Source organism: Dromiciops gliroides, chromosome 3, assembly GCF_019393635.1.
Source record: "Dromiciops gliroides isolate mDroGli1 chromosome 3, mDroGli1.pri, whole genome shotgun sequence".
Classification (NCBI taxonomy): Eukaryota; Metazoa; Chordata; class Mammalia; order Microbiotheria; family Microbiotheriidae; genus Dromiciops; species Dromiciops gliroides.
The window spans coordinates 193,971,013-193,996,565 of NC_057863.1; positions in this window are offsets into that span (position 1 = coordinate 193,971,013).

The following is a 25,553-nucleotide window of genomic DNA, read 5'->3' on the forward strand; positions in this document are numbered from 1 at the left end:
CCCAGGTCAAGGAGAAAATACTGCAAGCAGCTAGAAAAAAGGAATTCAAATACTGTGGAGCTCTAATAAGGATAAAGCAATATCTGGCCGCTTCTACATTAAAGGACTGAAGGGCATGGAATATGATATTCCAGAGGACAAAGGAACTGGGACTTCAGCCAAAAATCACATACCCAGCAAAACTGAGTATAATTTTTCAGAGGCAAAAAGGGGATTTCAATGAGAAAGAGGTGTTTCAAACATTTGTGATGAAAAGACCTGAACTGAAAAGAAAATTCAACTTTCAAGTACAAGATCCTGGAGAAGCATAAAAAGGTAAACAGGAAAAAGACTTCATGAGGGATATTAAAAGATCAAACTGTTTACATTTCTATATGGGAAGATAATACTTTGAAATCATAAGAACTATCTCAGTAAGAAATTCAGGGGCAGCTGGGTGGTGCAGTGGATGGATCACTGGCCTTGGACTCAGGAGAACCTGGGTTCAGGTGTGACCTCGGACATTTGACAATTGATGGCTGTGTGACCCTGGGCAAGTCACTTGGCCCCGGTTGCCTCACCAAAAACAAAACAAAACTTCTTCACAAGAAATTCACAGAAGACAGGGCTGAACTGAATATGAAGGGATGATATCTGCAAAGCATTTATGTTTTGTTCTTTGTAAGGAAGACCGGGAGGTGTGTCTTAAGTCTGGGGCTGGATTTGGGCTTGGGGAGGCCTCCTGGGTCCAGGGCTGGTGATTTGTCCACTGTGCCACCTAGCTAATCCATGATGACATCATTAAAATAGGGTTGAGGTGTAGGGGGAATAAATTGGGGGAGGGAGAAGGGGAGAGAGGGTCTGGGGAGAGGTATTTCACATGAGGCAAACAAGAAGAAAGCTTATGGAGGAGAGTAGAAGAGGGGGAAGGAGTTGGGGAGTGAGTGAACCTTAATATCATCAGAATTAGCTCAAAGAAGGACTAACATACATACTCAAGTAGGTATAGTAATATACTTTTGCCCTGGAGGGGGAGGGATAAAATGGGGGGGGGCAGAAGGGAAGGAGGAAAGGGCAGATTGGGGGAGAGAGCAGTAAAAAGCAAAACACTTTCAAGGTAGATGAAGATGTTCTGCATTACTGAACCAGTATGACATATGGAATTGCTTGATCTCATAGGGAGGGTTGAGGAGGGAGGGAGGAAGAAAAATTTAGAACACAGAATTAGCTCAGGGACCCTGATCTCATTGGAGTGGGCTTATGGGGGGAATAACTTTCATAGCCAATTGGGAAGAGCAATCTATTTAACCCTGCAGGAAAATAGGAGGGGAAGAGGAGAAGGAAGGAGGGGTAAAAAAAGGGAGTGCAGAGTGGGGGAGAGGATAGTCAGAAGTAAGGCACCTCTGAGGAGGAATAGGTAAAAAGAAGATAGAGTAAATGTCATGGGAAGGGAGTGGGATGGAGGGAAATAGTTATGATGATTGATTATAATGGCAAAATGTATGGTACCTACTTTGCTGGGCTTTTGTGAAGAAGATTCTCTGTCAAGCTTAAGGTACTATATAGAGGTTGTGATGAACAGGATGCTATCAGGAAAACCTGGAGAGACCTACATGAGCTGAAGCAGAGTGAAATGTACTGTATACAAAATAACAATAATAGTGGGGGATGATCTGCTGGGAAGCATGTGGTTGTTTTCAGCAAGGCAATGATCCAATGTAACCCTGAGGGACTTATGAAGATTGCAGCCCATCTGCAGAGAAAGAACTGATAGTATCTGAAAACAGATGGAAGCACATTTAAAATTTTTTTTTCATTTCCTCTTTGACAATTCCTTAATCTGAAGTTTTGGGTTTTTTTTTTACTGTTTTCTCTCACAAGTAGCTAATATGGGAATTTTTCCATGACTACTCATGTATAACTTATTTTGAATTGATTGAGTTCTTGTGGGTGGGGGTGGGAATGGAGGGGGGAAGAGAAGTTGGAACGCAGTTTTTTTTTAAAATTGATGTTAAAATTTTGTTTTTACATATATTTTGGAAAATAAAATTCTATTCAGAATTTTAAAAAAAGATAAATTATACAATGTTTATAGGTAATTAAAATAATCCAAGGGAATCTCTGTTCTCATAGATGATGGTACTCCTTCCAATAAGGTAGATCTCAACTCATTCATGTCTACTGTGTCTGTGCAACTTTTGTCATTGTTATCCCATAAATCCATGACAGGAAGTCCATTCAAAGGCTGCTGGCCTTCTTCAAGTTCTCTTGAATATCACATAGACATAGACACCAATGTGTCTATGTGATGTAGACTTAAATTGGTTATTCCTCACACTTGCTAAATGATCCACCCATCTTTTTTTTTTCCCGTTATACTCTCTATGATGAGATGAAATCTTCAAAAATGTCAGAATTTGGGAAATGCAGGGTTTAATAGTATGATTAAATCCATTTTAAATTAAAAAAAAGAATATATGTTTCAGGTGTCTTACAAATCTAATCCAAATGCTTTTAAGATAAAAATGGATAAAGGAGAGTAAAGGTATAGTCATTACTTTATTTTGTGGATAAAGAGAATAGCTACAAAAAAGGCATAGGATCTGTAAGACCAAGCTTGAAGCATTGTCTTCCAACTCCCTCTCACCCTGACAGATTTGTACCCAGAGGGGTTACTGCTATTAATTTCAGGATTATCTTAATACTAGCTCATGAGCCCTCACTCAATCATTATTCTTCCCCTTAATAGTCAAACAGACCTTTAGACAAAGCATTTACTCAAATGTTACTTAAAACAATATTAAGAAAATATTTTAACCAGGAGCATGCTTTTCCAAAAAATAGGAGAGAATGAGCTTAAGTGCAGTGGTAGTAAGTAATAAGATTTATGCGTACAGAATATATGTGACCAAGTCAACTAACAATTCCCAAATAGTAGGCTTTGCTGTTGTTTCTTTCTCTAGGGAGTCCTTATGATGTTTGCTGTAAAGTGCAGTATCAATTACAGATAAATTGTTCTCCTGCTCAGCTGTGCTGGCTTCATCGCTGTTCTTGGCTATGTTGCTGGATGGTAGTGGCTAGGCCAAGCTGTCTTGACTACCCAATGGTGTCAAGGAGACCACAACCATAGGACATTTGTTGCCAATGATTTCTAATGTTGTTTTAAACTTAAGCCTCCTTCTTCTAAATGCAAATGCAAAGTCATAAATAATTCAAGGGAATTACCACAGCTTCATCTTGTTTGAAGTTCCTTTCCTTTGAATATATTTTCCATCCATTTTTTCTTTATATGCTCTTAACTATTCAAATTGATAGTGATTTTCCCTTTTGTAATGTATAAAAATTTTTGTGTAAATCTTGCTCTTTGAAGAAGTATAGACTCTCTATCCTGAAATAAAGTTTTACTTGTTTCTAAGTTTATCATTAAGTTTTAAGGGTTTTTTTTTGCTTCTTTTAAAACACATTTTTATCATTGATTTGGATTAATGCATAGATGGTATGCTCATCAAATCGACAGATGATACAACCCCATCAGGAACAGGTAACACATCAGATGATAAAGTCAAAATCCGAAAGTATATTGACTGGTTAGTGCAATGGGCTGAATGTATTAAGAAGAAATTAAATAAGGAAAAGTATAAAGTTTTGCCCTTTGTTACTAAAAGCAACTTTACATATATAATATGGGAAGGTATGAATATACAGTAGTTCAGAAAGGGATCATTTTTGAAAATAATAATAAACATTTTTATTTATAGTTTTGGGTTCCAATTTTATCCCTCTTTCCCTCTCTCCCCTCATCCTTCCCTGAGACATCAAACAATCATATATGGGTTATGCATGTATGATTATGTAAAACATTACCATATTTTTTAAATGGATTATGTTAGCAGTTTGTAGCTAGGTGTTGTAACGATTGGAATAACGCCACCTGCTGGATACTTACTGTAGAAGAGTTCTGCCCATGAAGCGAAGGTCTTTGAGGGCAAGACCAGGAGTCTTTTCTTTGGTATCAGGAAGTGACGCGGACTAGTGGGAGGAGGAAGGAGGAGACTGGGGGCTCTTTCCTGAGGACGCTGGTGGAGAGCGGAGCTAAAAATGTGCTCTCCCTTTAATAGATTAGAAATCTAGGCCTTTCTCTCATCTCTTTACCCCAAATTCTTATTCTCCTTAATAAAATGCTTAAAAGTCTAACTCTTGCTGAAGCTTATAATTTATTTGGCGACCATCATTAGATATTTTAGACAGACTAGCTAGAATTTTAGCCCCTTAACAGTGTCACAGTGGATAGAGCACTGAACCTGGAGTCAGAAAGAACCTGATCAAATCTGGCCTCTCAGACACTTATTAGCTGTGTAACCCAGGCAAAGTTGTGTTAACCTCCATTTGCCCTTAATCTACTAGAGAAGGAAATGGCAAACACTCAGTATCTTTGCCAAGAAAATCCCGATAGGAAAGTACACACATGCTATGGTTTCCTAGGGCAGCTAGGTGATACAATGGATAGAGTATGTTGCCTGGAATCAGGAAGAACTGAATTCAAATCCAATCTCAGAAACTTATTATCTCTGTGACCCTGGGCAAATCACCTTAACATTGTTTGTCATCAATTTCCTTATTTGCAAAATGATATTCCAATATCTTTGTCAAAGAAAACACAAAAATTGGGGTCATGAATAGTTGGACATAGACAAGTGTGATGTGAAAGCAAAAAGCCAATGTCACAAAGAGACATAGTAAGAGAAGTATAGCTTCCAGAAACAGGGAAGTGATATTCCAATATAGTTTTTCTTCATTGGAGCAGCTTAGTCTCCAGTGTTCCGTTCTAGGAACCACTGTTTAAGAGAGATCTAATATGACAGTAGAAGACAATCGTCAATCAAACACCCTTCACTGTCCTGAATACTCTCTTTCTGGACACACTCTGTGTTCATTTATAGAAGGGATTAAAGTTGTTTCTTAGCAATATATAGAAATTGCAATAAGGTAACACTTTGTCCTGATATTATAAAAAATCTTGTAAGAATTAGAATAGTCATAAGTGGAATGCTTTCAGATGCAATGGGTTCTTCCTCAGTGTGGGAGAATAACTTCAAGCAGAGCTGGGTGACCTACATATATTATTTATTATCAGATTATTTTCAGATTATGATCACAGTGGGGATCCCTCTTCATGTATGGTTTGGATTTGAAATGGCCATTGATTTCCTTTTGAACAATGCCATCTCTGAATCTGTGACACAAGGGTTATCTTAAAAGAGCTGGGGAATGCAATTGTATAACCTGATTTGACTTTTGACTTTAAAATCCCTTTAATATATCTACTAATGAATATTTTCCTGTTGTAATTTCTAACATTTCGTTGCTGTTTATCTCATCAGTAGAGTAACAGCTTTTTACAAAGAATACTTAACATTCAACATCAATGCTCATCAAAATCTAGAAATAATTAAATAGAAAATCATCTGGAAGTCTTTCATTGCTGAAAGATGAAAGTCATAGGCTACTAAAACTGCATTGAATTTATACATGAAGATGGTATTTTTTGCTTTATTTATCTATTAAGCTCCCTCAATAGAAAGAAAAAGATCTTATGATTTCTGGTATATCAAATCTCTAAAATTGTTACTCTTAAAAATTCTATCATGGATTCAGTTGAGATTTAGGTGCTAAATTATTTATCATATTGGTAATTATATTCTTCAGGAAAAAATATTTCCTGTGATGCTTTTTACCAATAAGTTATTACCTCATATACTACTCACAGAAACAAAAACACTTGGAGAGCATACTAAAGCTTTCCATAGTTGTATATTATACAAATAAATATTTTATTGCAGACAATATTATAAAGACTAATATTTTCCCTATTCCTTAAAAAACTATTTTTTTTCTAGAAAAATTCTAATACAGTTTCCTTTAAAAAAATAGAGTAGATCACATGCTATATCTCTTATTTATCTTATGGTCTAGAAAATCACGGAAGATTAGTTGGGAAGGAGGAGAGTAGTTACCATCCAATAAACATTTATTAAGTGCCCATCATGTGGCAGAATTTGGGTTCTGGGGATAAAATTAATAAAATATAAACACAGTCCTTGGCCTGTCCCTGGAGCTTACAATTTAAAGGGGAAAGACAACACAAAAGGAGGCAGGAAATGGGGATCAATTGGTGCAGAGACACAATAGAGAGCATCTTGTTTTGTTGAGTTGAAATCATGGCAAGGTAGCAAATATGAAGTGGACAAGAGTTGAGAGTCCAGTTTTTTGCCCTCTATAAAAAAAGCCATTGGGAAGGAGTATGGTACTCTGCGCCCTCCAGCCATCCAACCAGAGGCGGGAGGAGGCTGAAGGATGTGCTGTCAATCAAGATTTGAATTAACAGCATGGTAAAGAGTTTATAAATTATTAACTTATCCTGGGAGGGGCAAATTGTTCTGTAGAATTGAGATCAGGCATGGCAGCAGACACATTAATGGATTGAATTGCACAATGCTTTTAATGACCACAGTGTTATCCCTGATAAAAAAGTCCTAATTTCAATGGAAATCAAGGGCAGGGAGGAAGTCAGAAAGAATATGGACTATTAATATTAGATCTCAAACTTTGTTTAAAATGAGAAATCTAACATTTTTTTTCAGTATAGGGACTTTCTTTTCTTTTCTTTCTTTTTTTAACGGGGCAATGGGGGTTAAGTGACTTGCCCAGGGTCACACAGCTGGTAAAATGTCAAGTATCTGAGGCAGGATTTGAACTTAGGTCTTCCTGAATCCAGGGCCAGTTCTTTATCCACTGTGCCAACTAGCTGTCCCCAAAATTATTTTAAACTGTTCTTTCATAGTAGCAAAACAAAACAAACCTGGAAATTTATGGAGTGCTGACCTATGGGAGATAATTACATAAATTAAGTTATATAAATGCAATGGGATAATATTATACCATAGGAATGGGTAAAATCAACAGTTTGAGAGAAAATTAGGAAGAATTATATCATGTCAAAAGGTTCTAGAGTTTTTTTGAAAGGCAATGGATGGGGCAACTAGGTGGCACAGTGGATAAAGCACTGGTCGTGAATTCAGGAGGACTTGAGTTCAATTATGATCTCAGATACTTGACAATTAGGAGGTGTGTGACCCTGGGCAAGTCACTTAACCCTCATTGCCCCACACAAAAAAACCAAAACCAAAACACAAACCAAAACAACAAAAACCCAAACAAAAAAACCCAATGAAGCCATTGAGTAGTGGAGGGACAGGGACAAATGTGTCCTTAAGTAAAATTACTTTGGTAGTTATGTGGAAGATGGAATGAAGTGAGGAGAGATTTGAGGCAGAGATAACAATTTCAAGAAGTTGTTGCAATAATTTAAGTAAGAGGTAATGAGAACTTTAACTAAGGTTGTAGCTGTGTGAGTAGTGAGAAGGGATATAATTTTGGAAGAGAAGGTGGTGAATGATAGATCAAGAAGAATTAGGATAAAAAAAGATTCAGATTTGGCAATTAAGAGATCACTGACAACTTGAGAAAAAAGCTGTTTCATTAGAGTGAAGTTAGAAACCAGATTGCAATGGGATAAGGTGTAAATAAGAGAAGATGTGAGGGTTGTAAATGAAGACGATTATACTTAACAGATTGGCTGTGACAGGGATGAGAGACATAATGATATTTTAAGGGGATGTTGAAATATAGTGAAGGGTTTTTCCCCCCTTTCTTCCCTCTTTTTTAAAGACTAGAGAAAGTTGGGCATATTTGAAAGTAGCAGGGAAGTAAATAGTAGTCAGGAAAAAGTTGAAGTTCAAAAACAAAAAAAGATAAAGAGGGGATTACTGAGGATGGAATCTGCTGGAAAAGACAAGAGGTTATGGGATCAAGTGCACATAAAGAAAAGTTGTCCTTGGAAAGAAGAAAGGCCATCTCATTGTCAGAGACTAGGGGAAAGGAAGATAATGAGGCATTATGTCAAGTTATTTTGAGATGAAGAGAAGTGGAACTCATATTGAACGATCTTAGTTTTCTCAGTAAAGTAGGAGGCTTACTCCTTAGGAGTGTGAGGGAAGAAGTCTAGGCATGGAATTTTTGAGGCAGAAGAGGTTTTTAAAATGCTTTTGTGAGGACTGAGAGGAGTGAATTAGGGAAGAATAAAAGTATCACCTAGCTTCAAGGAGGACTCAGTTGAAGTTGGATAACAGGAATTTATAATAGACCCAGTCAGCACACTTATGTGGACTTCTGCCAGATCTACTTCTCAACCTGTAAAGTGGAATGAAGGAAGAAGACGGTGGAATTAATTTAGATGAGGAATTGTTGGCAATAAGAAAATGTTAAGTGCCATTACTATTACTCAAGCATTTGGTAACAGAGATGTCTTTTAAAAATAATGTACTCTATACCTCTATCCTTTTTTGCTTGACAGGAACATTATTAATGTTCTTGAGATAGACATTTTAGCAACATTTTCTATCCAAGAGTTATTTAACTCAGATTCTTTGAAGATGAAAAAAAATGATTAAATAGTTTTGAGCTGAGTTCTGGCAACTCTGTAAAGAGAGACATCATGAAGTGCTACTTTTGAATTCAGTAGCAAAATAAGTAAAGATTTCCTGTCCCTCCTTCAAAAATAAATAATGAGAGGAAAGACAAGCATTACGAGCATTGAACCTTCACAAGACTTGAAAGAAAATAGCTTTTTCAGATGAGGAAGGTATTGATTCAAAGAGAACTAATTGGAAGGGGAAATAATTAATTTCAAAATTTTTCCAAGAAATTCAAGCTAGACTATAGACCAAAATCCGTTAAACTGTATTGCAAAAACTTGTAAAAAATGAATTAATCCTGTTGCCAATTAAAAAAAAAACTACAAAAGAAATTTATCATTAGTAAAAATGGAAAGACAAATGGAGAACAAAAATATACGTCCAGAGGGAAAAGAGTGGAAATTTTGTCCAAAATGCATCGAATCAATGGCAAATATAAGAAAAAGCTTAATCTTATCTCTGGGATTACATTCCTCTCAAAACTGAACCTAGTCTATATGGGTCCTTTGCTTTATCTCTTTTAAGAGGAGCATCCACTAGGCTTTAGGGACACACAAATATTATGATATCAAAAGACACTTCATAAAGATAATTAAAAAACATTAAATAAGCAGAAAAAAATCAAAGAATGGAAAGAATCTAAGCATTTTTCATTGCTCAAAAAAATTTCCCAAAACTAGCAAAATCAAGATATGGACAACAAATAGAATACATATTTTTTCCATAGAGAAATGTCTGATTCAAGTTGTGAGGTATATTTCTTCCAAACTTGACGAGTTTATAAATGGACCTAAGGAACATAATAAATCCTATTTGAATTACAACAAGATTATTCATTCACTTAATATAAGAAAAACATAAGAGAGAAGAGAAAGAATGTAAAAGATCAATTCAATGATCATTTCAAGGGGCAATGAATATGCTAAGATTGTTTAATAGTAGAACTTTAGATTTATTTTCCAACAACTTACAATATTTTGATTTTTTAATTATATCTTTCATGACTACTATTCTTATTATCTTTTTTCATGTTCTACTTACATATTATGAATACTTCTACTAGTCAACTGGAAATGAAAATATAATTCCTTTGAAGATTTGAAATAGCATTTATTTTGTATTTGAGTCCAAATGTTCCCAACACTTTAAAGTAGAATATGTGGACACATTTAGAACTTATTGGAAAAAAACCGTAAATTTCAATTTTATATAGGAGGATGATGGAAGATATGAATAATGTAATATCAAAACCGGTTATAGTCATTAAACGGGAAACAATTTTACGAGGTCTTTGCAGAAAATATACCCAGAAAATATCTCTAAGTCAAATTTGTTTAAATATTTCAAGTAACAGGGAAAGAAAATGAGAAACCCACTATTTAATTACTCTTCAATCCCTACCTATGTAACACATCATACTGCATTTATTGCCAAGCACATTTTTAATGTACCTGAAATAAAAATGAAATAGTTGCATATTAAAAAAAAAACACCTCAAGATTGTACTTCTTATTTTTCTCACTTTAGTTCTCTGTGTCATTGTTCAACACATTGTATTATGTGTGCTCATCAAATATGCCATGTAAATAAAACATATAATATTTTATAGTTCATTTATTATTACTTATAATAAATGAGTTTGAATAATAAACCATTTTGGGGGGCAAAGTAGACAGATACTCTCTTTTTTTGGTGTATCTTAATTGGCTATGTAGGGTTGTTTATCATTATAAAACCAATCATCTTTGTGCATTTTTGATGTTAGAAATACATCTTGCACTTTAGTACATTTTAATGACCTATAGGATAATAGAATATTTGCACCTTGAAACAGTCATTTTTTAAAATGTAGTTTCAGTTTCTCACATTTTCTAGATAGATGCTATAAGTCAGATTTTTAAATTTAGAGAGTAATCCAACACTTTCCCTTATGTAAAGATATATACATTCATATCAGGATAATCCATTTAAGGCACACTGTTTCATGTTGTATACTCATGAATATTGTTTTCAAGCTACAACCATTATTTTGCAGGATTTGTTGCTTGAATAATTACAACCTGATTTCACCGTCAATAGTTATATGATGCTAAAACAAAAACAACTAAAAATCTCTAATGCAGCTGATCAATCCAATGGGAAACAACATAATTTAAAAGAATTCCTTGGAGTTTTGAATAACAGAACCTAAAAGTTATAATTTTTTTAAATTTTTCCAAATGGTCATGTTAACACCATGTAGTCCTCCAAGTTAGTGAGTCTATTAGCCTAGAAACATTTCTAGACAAAGAAGGTATTGTGCATACTGGCTATATATACAGGTTTTCCCCCCTAAGCAATATCTGGCTGAAAATTGCTTTGCTTTTGTATAATGTTTTGAAAATATATGAGGATTAAGTATTATCTTTTCATCATATATCACCATGCCTTGCAAGAAAATAGAGGTTTCTCCTGGGATGATATTCACTGGCTTTCCATTTTTTTCCCTTATTTTACTGCTTTTGACCCAACTAATAACATTGTTCTTTAAAACTGTAAAACAGGTCTGTGAATTTGGTATATTTGAGTCATAATGAAGATGCTGGAAAAGAAGCTGAATTCCCAGAGGCCAAAGTATACATCAAACACTGAATAAATATAATGAATTGAATGAAAGAGACAGGGAAATCAGCAAAGTAGGCATGGAAAGGCATTCTACTTTGGGACCGGCTCCACAATTGTTTGTTTTGTTCAGTATCACTTCTAACCCTAGAGCCTCATGATTGATCTCAAAGAAATGAATAAATTTCAACTTCAATTTGTCCCTATCTTCAATGTTTGCTATGCCATTTTGCCCTTATTTATTTTTCTTTCATTTAAATAAATGAAGTATTCTTCTCTACCTTTTGTTTTTTCATAGATTCAATTGTCAGAATCATATATATTATTCAATTTAAAAAAAATGTTTAGCCAATATAAACCAGCACTTAAGCAAGGAAAACAAAAGAGGTAAGAAATAACCTTACCAAACAAACACTTGTTGCCTTTGCCAAAAAGGGCATTATTGTAGCAAGAGGCAACATAAGTTTAACAATGTAAACCTCTTTCTAAACTTTTAGGTAAGAAGATGATGGAAGATTAAGCGATAATAACTTCATTAAACAGCAATAATCAGCAAAGGAAGAAACTCCACTGTTTTAAAAACATTACACAGAGAATTTTGTAAGAGATTCATAAAGGAAAATCATCCACATTTCCATGTATGAGAATTGGAATCAATAGAATGTGAGTGGACACTCCACACAATCATATAACGATATTAAAATAAATATAACATATACAAAACATTCCAACAGCAGCAACAATAGCAAAGGCATTTTACATAGTGCTTTAGAGATTGCAAAGTACTTTACAAATACTATATCATTTGATTCTCACAACAGTGCTGAGATATAGTATTATTATTTCCCCACTTTATAGACATTGAAATTTACCTACAGATTAAATACCAAGTATTAGAATGGGAGGAAAGTAGCCATTTCATGGCGTAGAAAAAGGAATTATGCACAAAGACTTCCCCAAAAAGAGAAAAAAGGACTTATTTGTGCAAAAATATCTGTAGCAGCTCTTTTTGGGGTGATTAAGAATTGCAAATCAAAGGAATGGCCATCAATTGGAGAATGGCAAAACAAGCTCTGGTATATGATGGTGATGGAATATTATTATACTATATGAAATGACAAGCATGCTGATTTCAGAAAGACCTGGAAACACTTGTATGGACTGATGTATAGTGAAGTGAGCAGAACCAGGAAAATGTTGTGCACAGAGACAGCAATATTGTTTGATGAAGAACTGTGAATGACAACTATTCTTATCAATACAATGATCCAAAACAATCTCAACAGACTATTGATGAACCATAGTATCCACTGACAAAAAAAGAACTGATATTGATTGAACACAGACTGAAACATGCTACATTTTACTTTCTTTCATTTGTTTCTCTCATTCAAGTTTAATTATACAAAAACACTAATATGGTAATGCTTCAAATAATTGTACATTTATAACACACATCAGGTTGCTTACTGCCTCAGGGAGAGAATAAGGGAGGGAGCGAAGGAAGGATAAAATTTGGAACTCAAAACTATGAAAAATGTTTATTGTTAATTTTTTTTAATAAAAGGATTTATGAATTTATCAAGCTTCATCTTGAAGAGAAAGAGGTATTCTATGGTACAGAAGAGATGAGGCACTGGGGACTGGCTGCACAACTGACTCCCATAGAAATTACAGACCCCTGATAGTGAGTTAATAAAATCTACCTCTTTTAATTAGATGAGTTGAAAGTGAGTTTGGGGATTGTATAGTCCTTTGCTAGAGTTAGGGAGATTATCCATTTTCCTCTTTCCCTATTCCCTTGTCATTGGCCTAATTAATTTCACTTTTGCTGTGTATTATTTTCCCATTAATTAAACCTGATTTGTTTGTGGCCTGAGAGAAATAACTAAAAAAGGCAGTTTAGAGGGGATGAAACTTTGGACCTAGAGGTCCGTCATTATTTTTTTGAACCCCAATATTTGGATGAGAACACCCAATTAACTCTCCCCATATTAAATTTACCACCCACAGTTTGGCTGTGGTATGTGAAAAACATTCAGTATAATGCACAGAGACAAGTGACAGAGTGCCATGTGAGGGAAAGAATGAAGTCAAGTTTGCTTGGATAGTACATTGTGGAAAGGGAAGTAAAGTGCAGCAATAGGTGTGTGTGTGTGTGTGTGTGTGTAGGATATAGTCAGATTTGTATTTAAGGAAAATCACTTTGGTAAATGTGTGGGAGACAGATTAGAGTGAGGAGAGAAGTGATGCAGGAAGACCAATTAAGAGGCTACAGTAGCAGTCTGGGATAGAGAGCTAATGAGGGCCTGAAAAAAAGAGGTGGCTTTGTAAATAGAAAAGAGATGTTGGATGCAAGAATTGTTATTATGGAAAAAAAACTGTCAAGATTTAGCAGCTGATTAGCTTTGAGCAGTCAGAAAGAGTGAGGAGTCAAGGATGATAGTGAGGTCACCAACTTGAGAGATTGGAAGAATTGTGGTGCCTTTGATAGTGGTAGGGAAGTCTGGAAGAAAATAAGTTCTGTTTTAGACAAGTTGAACTTGAAAATTTTCTAGAACATCCCTTTTGAAATTTCCAGTAGGCAATTAGTGATGTGGACTGAATGAAGCTGAGAGGACAGACTGCATATCTATCTACCTACCTATCTATCTACCTACCTATCTATCTATCTATCTATCCATCCATCTATCCATATGTGTATGTATATGCATACATACAAAATATACATATGTGTGTATACATATTTCATTTGCATATAGGTGGTCATTAAATATATCAGACCTGATGAAGTCACCAAGAGAAAGAAGTATTAAGGGCACAAGATAGAGGGTTTGAGGAACATTCACAGTTAGAGGGCATAGGCCAGATAATAAGCTATCAAAGGAGACTAAAACATACTGGAGGGGCAGCTAGGTGGCACAGTGGATAGAGCACTGGCCCTGGATTCAGGAGGACCTGAGCTCAAATCCGACCTCAGACACTTGATACTTACTAGCTGTGTGAGCCTTGGCAAATCACTTAACCCCAATTGCCTTACCGAAAAAAAAAAAAAAACCCAAAACCAAAAAACCAAACATACTGGAAAACCAGTATTAAAATAAACCCAATCTAAGGGGCAGCTAGGTGGTGCAGTGAATAATGCACTAGCCCTGGATTCAGGAGGACTTGAGTTCAAATTCGGCCTCAGACACTTGACACTTACTTACTAGCTGTGTGACCCTGGGCAAGTCGCTTAACCCCAACGGCCCCACAAAAACCAAAAAACCAATCTAAATTGAAAATCATTCAAAGGGAAATAGAGAGGTATTTGGGTAGAATGAATAGCTTGTAACACATAACTAGTGAAGAAATATGCAAGATAAGATATGAAAAATTTGTGAACACAGAAATGTATGCCAAAGTGTGTTTGTTTTGCATATTGTCTCCCTCATTAGAATGATATCCTATGTAAAGTATAAGAAAGAAAAAATGTAGGAAGTTGCTAAGTTGTGAAGGCCTTTGGAAGCTAAACAGAGGATTTTGTATTTGATTCTTGATTATATTGAGTAGGGGAGTGACAAGGTTAGAAATATGCTTTAGGAAGATCATATCATCACCTGAATTGTGGATGAACTGGAGTGGTGAGAAACTTGATGCAGGATGGCAGGGAGACCAAACAGCAGGTTATTTCAGTAGCCCAATCATGCGGTAATTTGGGCCTGCTCTAAAGTGGTGGGAGTGTCAACTATAAGAGGAATAAATACAAAATATTTTGAAAATATGGAAATCATAGTACTAGGCAACTGACATATTGGGGGTGAGAGAGAATGAGGAGTTGAGGATGAAACCTAGCTTGTGATCCTGGGTGACTGGGAGGATGGTTGTAATTTTGACAGTAATTGGGAAGAGGGGAGATTTGGGGCAAGAGGAGAAAGGCAAGGAAGTTTAATTTCGAATATGCAGAGTTTGAGATATCTACAGGTCATCCATTAGGAGATGTCCTATGGATGGTGATGCATAACTGAAGGTCAGAAAGGAGATCAAGGATAGATAAATAATTCAGAGAATTATCTGCATAGGGATATTTTTTTTTAGTCAGGCAATTGGGGTTAAGTGACTTGCCCAGGGTCACACAGCTAGTAAGTGTTAAGTGTCTGAGGCCAGATTTGAACTCAGGTACTCCTGATTCCAGGGCTGGTGCTCTATCCACTGCACCACCTAGCTGCCCCTTGCATAGGGATAATTTAATCCATTGAACTAGTGAGAGCACTAAACAACAGAATAAATGAGTGAGAATATGAGGCATTTAATGGACAGCTCCAGTGTTCAACCAGAATCCACACGGAGTAATCGTTTGGATGGCCTATGGTGGGAGATTTATGGAAAAATTTGTACAAGTGGCACACGAGATGAGGAATGGATGACCTGTAACCTGTACTAATAGAAGTATGCATGTTGACCTGTTCACAGATAAAATATCAAAGTTACTTATATATCATGCTATTATGGGAATGGAAGGATTGTTATCTAAGATAATTGTATTCTTGAATGCTAACATTTTGTGAGTTTTTCATCATAGACTATTATATTAAAAATTTCACAATTTGGATGGTATCTGATCTTTGTAAGGCAATATACATTGTTTCATAATTTAGCATACCTGAGTCTCAAAGTAGTCGTCAGAGGCTAAAAGAAGTTGAAATAACTTGTTCGAGTTCATGGAGATAGTAAAGCAAGGGAAAAAGATTTGAACTTAGGACTCCTTGGTCCAAATCCAGTGTTCTTTCCATCATGCCACATACTTTTATTTATTTATTTTTAATGAAAAAGCAAATGTTTCAATTAAATAGACTCTTTAGACACTGTAACTGATTGGGCTTTTCAGTTGCCTTACACTCTGAAATAATTTGAAAAACAGGCAGAAAATGAGAGGGCAAGGAAGGGATAAACTATCATGGCAATAGGAGAGAAGAATGTGTCTTTCTGAACATTAAGTCACATATTCTTACAGAAATTTGAATTTCAAACTAAGGTTGTACTGTATGTTTATATCACAAAATTTTTAGCTGGGATTTTGTGTACTTAACAAAGCACAATACTTAGATAACTTTAAGCTTCATCTCTATTCCTTCTGATAACAAAAAGTCCCAACAGAGGGAGATCTGAGAAAAACAAATCTAAGATTGTACAATGATTTTTCTCTTGATGCTGTCACTCAAAGAAAAATTTGTAGTAATATCCTTTAAGAATATGATTGATTAATATTTTAAGAACATTTGCCTTCCACTAGTAAGAAAAAATGTCTGTGAAAAATTCATGAGCAAACTTAAGACATATATCTACTTGATAAACAGAAGCGATGCAAAGAAAATTAAAAAAAATCAATGTTACTGAAAACAAGATATCATCTATTCATTACGATACTCTTAGTTGGTTCTGTAATAATGATGTACAATATGGCTAGCTACACATGCCTGGGTCTGAACACTAAATAATTACAAATACCAATTTTTTGCTCCTATCATCTGTGTCAAAAGAGCTTTTCTGTTTCTAGAATATCAAAATTTGGTTTTATATGCTTTAATGAGTCTTTCTTTACATTTGATATTTGATATTCTTCCAGGTTTGTACCCCTCTCCTCTCTTTCACAAGTCCTCTGTTCTGGGCAAACTAACGTCCTTCCAAATAATCTTCCATTTTGGTCAATGTACCTTCTCATTTTTTTATATGTGAAATATCCTGCTTTATATTCATCTTTATCTTTCCAAATCCTTTTCTTCTGCTAAGGCCTAGGTCAAATCCTACTTCTTCCATAAAACCTTCCTTAATCATTTGAGCAAAAATTGTTCTCTATAGTATTGAATGTCTATATCTTCACTCATCTGTCACTTATCCTTTACCTTGAAGTGTAAGTTCAATCTTCATGTCTATTTGTATCATTTCTTCAACAGAGTCTCTTGAAGAAAGGAACCACATAATTTGTACTTTTTCATATTCTTGCCACTAATTATATAAGGTGCTCAACAGAATTGTTTTCTTATGCAATGATAATTTAACTTGTAATTTCACTTTCAAAATGGGATGCTTACAGTATGTGTTTATTTTACAAAAGGACTTTGTTTCCTGATATGTTCAAATTGAGTATTCTATAATTTTCCCATGCTTTTAGTTTGCATTGCTGTACTTAACATCTAAAAGTTAGCTTCAAGTTAATAAATTGAAAGTAATTTATAATTAAGGTAGAACAACTCTCTCCCGTACATATGTGTATGTATGCATGTAAGTATATATATATATATATATATATATGTATATATATATATATATATATACACATACACACATGCACATATACACACATACACATACATATTCCAGGTGTGGAAACTTGATATTTTTCATTTTCTCAAAGATTTAAGTTCTACACATGCTAATTTTACTTCCAAGCTCCAATACTGCAGTGGATCTTTGACCTCTTAAATGTGGATACTCCCTTCAATAATGCAGATCAGCAACCTCACCAAATCATGTATTTAACTCTTTTTTTCAGCTAACCTGAATCCTAAGCTATTTATAACAATTATTTCAAAATACAAATTAGTTTGTCTTCAGAGAAGACTCCCAAATGAAATCTATCTCAAAAGTTTAAGAACCAAGACTAATTTGCTCTGAAAAAGTCGAGAAACATTTGTCATGTGCTTAATTAATTCATGAATACATGAATGAATATGCCAAAGAATAAGGATCCTGTAAATTGTTACAGTAATATTTTGATAGCACATCATTTTTTTTTGGTGAGGCAATTGGTATGAGTGACTTGCCCAGGGTCACACAGTTAGTAAGTGTCAAGTGTCTGAGGACTGGATTTGAACTCAGGTCCTCCTGAATCCAGTGCTGGTGCTCTATACATTGCACCACCTAGGCTGCCCCTAGCATCACATTTTCACTACTACACATTTTTAACTAACAATTTCATTCTGTGAGGATAAGGATTATCTCCCTATAGGGATTTCATTGGTATAAAGAGGCACCAAGTGTGGACACCTATGTACAAATGCAAATTGGCACCCTTTATGTATCTTATAGTTTTAAGAGAGTACTTAAGAGACTGGAATAGTGTCCAGGTTCACACAGTCAAGAAATGCTCAATAGGTAGGGATCCTTAAACCCTGGGTGTTCAAGGCTGTCTTTAGTTTAAACTAGGTGAAACAGGCCTTATCTTCTCTTTCATTTGAAAAAGAGGAAAAAATAATTGGAATAATGAGCTCCTGGCTCACTTCTTTTATTCCAGCTATATCTTACATACCTGACAAAGGACTACTTGCTGGGTAAAATGTTAATTTTTCTTGGAGATACTGATGATGCCAATACTCAGAGTATTTGTGAAAGAAAAGATAGTGAGGGAGAAGTAGAGAGATGGTAAATCACTTGTTTGTGATATATTTTCACTGGAGTTTTTTTTTCCTAATGGACTTCAGAAAGATGCCTATTACGTATTCCTCTTTTCAAAGCTCCTGAATATACTAGCTTGTTACAAAATTCTATCTCTCCGACCCATAAATACAATATACTCCCCATGTGCAGTCATAGTGTCCATCACAACACCTTTTGCTGTCAGCAAATAATGACTTTTCTGAAGGATCTCTATGACAGCTTTTCACTTTTTTCTTACAACCCATCAGGTACAGTGTTCATGATTCAAGACTTCCATGGAACAAGACTTCTCTAACATACACTTTATATCCCACCACTCATAAAGAATATATTTGAACTGAAGGCTCACTGGATAACACAGGCAACAACAAATGATTTGCTTTTGACATTAGCTCTGCAGATACTGCTTTCAAAGACAGGAGTCTGGGTGACAGCCGGGATTAGCAGAGACAGCTGTTGAAACATGAGAACTTACAGAAATTGACAAAGATGCATTACCTACGGGGTGGAGAAAGGAATGACAAAGCATCAAGCTAGGAAATTTTATTTCTAATAAGTGATTTCACTGCTGCTTACTAGGAATAATGTTTTCTGATCTAAAAGAAATTTGAAAAATTAAATGAGCAACTCAAGAGGCATTCATTAAGAGCTAGTTAATTCATTGGTTAGTTTATGATGTTACTAAGGTTAAGACAATCTCATACCTTGTATGGATTAGTTAACTTATAAAAACTACAGCATTCATTAGCCAGCTACTGAATCCCTATCTTTGACAATGTCTTTGGCCAAAGAGGTGCTAAATGTTTGAGAATGGACATGATGCAGTAATCCATTCCTACTTCTGAGGGGGGGAAACATTCAAAGGACAGTTCTTATCAATGATAGTAAATATAGTTATTAAACTTTATACAGGAGTCTTTTGTTTTTAACAGCATGAGGCAGTTGACAGAATGTAGGCAATTGGGAATCATGAAAGCCTATATTCAAATCTTCCTGTGTAATTATGAGCAAGGCATTTTTTATCTTTGCAGCCTCAGTCTCCTTATCCACAAAATGAGGACATATCTTAATGGCTGTATCACAAAGGGTTTTGAGAAAGTATATGTAAAGCACTTTGCAAAATATGAAATCATTACAATTATTATTGTCATCATATTATCAAGTATATTCAAATACTAATTTGACTATGTAATCTCAGTATTTGTGGGGTTTTCACTTCAATGAGTCAGGTCCTGACCTATTAATGTCTGTATAGACCTAGATAAGATACTGGTCAAAAACACAGGGAAGAAAAAATTCCATATTTCTTAAGTTGTTCACCAAGTGTGATGGCATAATTACATTTTGTAATCTATTGAGTGCTATTAAATATATCATAAACCCATTTTGAAGACAGGAACAAATGTAATCAACATTATCATGTTAATATTATTACTATGTTATTAATAATTAAGATGTAATCATCAGATGACAGTTCAGCATGATTTGATACACTAGAATATGCATTTAATTAATTTTAGGATTAGGAGGATGAATGGATTGGATGGTCTCTAAGGTTACTTTAAACTCTTGAGATTCTAAGATGCCATGAAAAACAAAAACTCAAGATATATAAACTCAACAAAGAGCACTAGAGAGCAATATTGTCTGAAGAGTTTAGTCTTATTTGCATTTACAATTCCAGAGCTAATGGACATTCACATTTGCTTGCTGTTTTATGTGTTCATAGATGCTAGATAATATCTATAGAAAGAAGACTGGACTGTGATCTTGTGGATGGTTTAACACATATTACAATGCTTTATTATCATAGCATGAGCTCAGAATGACTCCATTTCTCAAGTGTGATAGGGCTATTTTTGATTTATGCTAGCAATTCTAAATAAGTGGCAATAAAAAGCACAATTGGGTACGATGTTTATTCCATAAATAGTAGACTTTAGTTCATACAGGTTTTTTAATTTTAACTTAAGCATCTATTCACCTTTCTTTGTTTGAAATATTCTGTTCATTTAAGAGAAAACAGGTAAACTTTCTCTGATTTACTTATAGTAAAATAAAATTTAAAAACATCTGTAATTGGCCATACAAAATGGTAGATAGTTTTAATGAAACATTTTTGAAGCATTATCTAAAACATTAAGTAATCTTATAATTTTAAGAATTACTTTAAGTAATATTTTAAAATAGGCAATATATACACACACACACACACATAGAGAGAGAGAGACAGACAGGGAGAAACACACAGAGAAAGAGAGAGAGAGAGACAGAGAGAGACACAAAGAGAGAGAGAGAATAAATCATTTTGGGGGAGCCATTGAAATTGCAGGCAGGCACAACTTTGAGGAATTTGAAGCATTTATTTTGTTAAGATATCCCATTTTAGGATACCTCATCGACTCTTATTTTTACAAAGTTTCATTTTTTTTTAATAGTAATTCTCAAGGGGCAGCTAGATGGCATAATGGATATAGTACTAGCCCTTGAGTTTGGAGGATCTGAGTTCAAATCCTACCTCAGGCACTTTCTAGTTATGTGACCTTGGGCTAATCACTTATCCCTGATTGCTACTCCCCCATCCCCACCCTAATAGTAATTCTCAGCTTCTTACCTGGGCAGATAAAGCCATATACTTTCACCACTATGCAAAGATGTGATTTTTGAAGGACAAACTGAATAATATCTAGGTAGGAAATAATATTCTTACATTTTTATTCCATGTGAGAACAAAATTAAGAATCAACATTAAAAAAATTACTCAAAAGAAAAACAAACTTGTAACCTGGTTTGATAATTTGCAAAATTCATATTAGATTTTCCCTTTTCCCCGGAAACATTCTATAAGCATTGAAGAAAAAGATGCCTCTCAGCTATAAAGGGCATAGTGAATAGGCAGCTGATGACACTGTGGATACAGAGTACTTGACCTGGAATCAGAATTTAAATCTTGTCTCAGACATTTAGCAGTTGTGTATCTCTGGGTAAGTCATTAACATCCTTTGTCTCCATTTCTTCAACTATAAAATGAGGAAAATAGTAATACCTAACTTCCAAAGGTGTTATGAGGATGAAATGAGATGTTTGTGAAAGAGCACCTTAGCATAGTGACTGGCAGATAGTAGGTACCAGCATAAATGCCTCTTCCCTTCCCAATCTTGTTCCTTATCACTACTTCCACATGACAGTTATGGGTTTCAAGGAAGGATAGAAATTTTCTATGCCAAATAATCTATATAGAAGGGACATTAAAGGTCATTTAGTCCAAATTCTTATTTTTAAAGATTAGGAAACTGAGATCTAAAGAAGTTTAGTGACTTGAATAGAGTCACATAACTAGTAAGCCACAGAGGTAGAAATCTATTCCTGGTACCCTGATACCTAATCATTTATTCCTGGTACACAGGCATTAAATCTGTTCCTGGTACCCTGACACCAAAACCTGACTGAATAATTCTGCTGTTGCAATGGACAATTTGGGCTCTAAAAACTCTTCTGAGGGGGCAGCTATGTGGTGCAGTGTCTACAGCACCAGCCCTGGATTCAGAAGGACCTGAGTTCAAATCCAGGCTCTGACACGTAACACTTCCTGGCTGTGTTACCCTTGGCAAAGCACTTAATCCCCATTGCCCTGCAAAAAAAAAAAAAAGGAAAAAAAGGAAAAGAAAAGAAAAAAGAAAAAAAACTCATCTAAACACTCTTTTGAATCATCTAAAGAAACTATCTTTTTGATTTCACAATAGAATCCACATGTTGTAAGTTACTTGGCTTAATTAAATTAAAGAAATGATCACAATGAAAAGATAATTAATAACACATAAAAGTGAAAGGAAGTTTTGTATTTCCTGCTACAACATATTACTTCTTTCTGACAGATTAATTCATAGTGTGGAATAAAGTTCTACCGGAATAGATTGAGGGCCTGAGTTTTAAAAGGGCATAATTATTTATACCCTTGTCCTGCAGAAGAAATATTAGGATAAGTGAGGCACAGAAGTGAGGTAGGATACTGACTCTATTTTTTAATTTAGCAAAGATGACTTTGAGTGGGAGATCTGAAAGTCAGAAGATAGAAGTTAGTCAATATGACTAGTATTTGAGTTGTAGATGAGGTTCTATAGTTGCTGCAGCTATGTATTTTACTGAAAACACAATGGAACAGAGTGAGGCCACCTCAGGAGAAGACTAATTGTGAGATTTTCTCTCATTGATTTTGATAAAAAGATAATGTTCCCATCTCTACTTTTCTCTCCTCTTCCTCTATGGGGGTGGTGGGAAATGTCAAATCCCATAATTTCACTTAATTATTTACACTTTCCTATTTAATTAATGTGACTTCCAGCTTAGATAAAGTTTTGAACAATCATAATTGCTTCTGGTTTGGGAATATCATTATTTGTGAATTAGGAATTTTAAAAAGAGAGTCAGGGAAGCATGTTATGGAGAGAATCAGAAAGAAATAGATGGAGAAACAGAAAGAAGCAGAGACATAGATGGAACAAGAAAAAACAAATGAAGAAAGGTAGATATAAAGATAAAGACAGAGATAGATAGTGACAACATATAAGAGAAATAACGACAAAAAATAGATGCTTTGTCTGAATTGTTGGAAGGTGTTCAATTTTCTGGCTGGGGCTCCTGAACTATATGAGAAAGAAACATTGATTGCTACATTTCATGGACTTCCCAATGAAGGGTAAAAAACTCAAAGAATTTGGATCATTGTGAGGAAAGGTAATGATCTCCTCTCAAAAGGATATAACTGCCACCATTCAAATTACACTCCTCCGGATTTATTTGAAGACAATGGTCTCAGTCCCCCTTCCCTCCAGGAGAAAGATCATGTGGTTCAAGTAGCCCTGAGATGGTCTCAACCAGGTCCTCTTCAGGGAGGATTGAAGGAATGTCCCTGTGTCACCTCCCCATTACCTAAGAACTCAAAGAATAATTATGAAAATTAGGGTTAAGAATATTGTGTTACAGTTAGCTAGCTTTCCCTCTTAGATTATAATCTATATATAATCAGCCAATGATGAACAAGGGGAGGGTCCATTTTGCATTAGGAATGAGGGATTAAAACAGGGCTTGCTGCCCTATGTTACACACTTGCTGGCTGTAGCACTTATTTGCAAGTGCCCATTCTCACAAGAATGAAAAAAATGACTCGTTAACACATTGCTGCCAAGTTCCAGAGAATTATTGAGCAGGGGTCATTTTCCTCTGATCATTGACCCTGAATAAGCTTGAGTCTTATGTGTAAAGAGTAACTTTAGGGAAAAGAAAAAAGCAAGAGAATACTACAAAGTAATTAACTTCAAGCAATTTTGCTCCCATTGTTCTCTCCTGGTCCTGAAATGATCCTGAATTAGAGACTGGATGAAAGTATGTTGATTAAGTTGAATTCCTCAAGCAAGCAGGGAAGAGGCAAGAAGGGAAGTGTAAGTACACTTGAAAGTGAGGCCAGCTAAAAGACTAGCTAGTTATCAGAAACCAAACATCTCCAACCCCAAACACAGTTACATTGGGCAAGATAAAAAAATATTTTTTTTCCTAATAAATTTAAAAAATTGTTTTTATATCTGAATTTAAACTTTGTTAATGTGAATACAGTGTCCTAAACATCAGGCTTCAAAATATTATACCTGTTAAACTATTGCAGTATTACTGTATTTCAGACCTTAATAATTTCCTTTATTTTATATAAACTATAGTAAAATAGTTTAAATAGTTAATAATACTGTGATTCCATTGCATGGTTTCAGAACATTTATTTTAAAATGGCATTTTGAAGTTTCTGTATTTTCTTCAAGTATCCTAAACAGGCAATCTTACTCTATAGTTTTATATAGTAGTATGTATGGTATTCATAATTAGCTATAAATAAAAGAAGAAAGAAAAAGAAAAGAAGATAAAAGAAAAAGAAAGAAGAAAATTAAGTAAGAGAGAGAGAGAAAAAGAAAAAAGAAAGGAAAGAAAAGAAATAAAAGAAAAGAAAGAGAAAGAAATTGATTTATGAAAGCTTCCCCGATGAAAATTCCTTCACTAGAGTAGGAAAAAAAATTAAATCATGAGTAGAAATGAAACCAACTTTCTGAAACTTTTTATACAACCAGAATATTATTGGTATTAGTCAAAGATTTCATAGGAATGATCTCTTATTGGGTAATTTACTCTAGTTTTATTCCACTTATATGTAATTTCATTAATTATAGACATAAAATAAATTGAATTTGATTATGTCTTTCATCATTCCACTTGATATTTTATTACCTCCACTCACTGAAATGAATAGGTAAAGTGGGGGGAAACTTAAGGGAACAATGGAATGAGAATCTTAGTCAATAGTCCTCTACCAACTGTGACTTATATTTTAAATTCTTCCTGGATTATTGAAAGAGAATAAAAAGCTATAACTCCAATACATTTACATGAAGTGTAAGTATTAAATTATTTTTAAATAATATTACCATTCATGTTCCCTGAACATTGAATTATTTGGTTCCTACTACAGTATCCTATGATTCCCTGTATTGGTGGTTACTTAGGAATGAAAGAACGTGGTGGGGGCATGGAGTAGAGGGAAGGGAAAAGTCAAGGTTTTACTAGAAAGTAAGATGACCTGTGAAGATTTGAAAAAAAAGGTGGGAGCTCAAAGTTTTTTCATTTGCATAAACTGCTCAATTTTGTAAAGTTGAAACAACAATAATTTCTGTTTTGTGGTTACCATTGCTGTCAATGTGACTTCATCTTTTTTGGGAAATCTCTCTGGAGAAGATTAACAACTCCACTCAAACTTAGATGGATATGTAGAAGGCTGAGTTGTATAGAGGGTAGTCCAAATCTCTGAGACCCTTTGACTTGCCTTCAGACAGACATCTAACTTGTAAGAAGAGGACTTGAAGTCAGGTCTTCCTGATTCAAAGGACATCCTTAATATTCTAGACATGTGGCCTCTTGACCATACCAAGAGACCTTGAAAACTAATTTAAAAAAGAACACACAACAACTAAGCACACACAAACA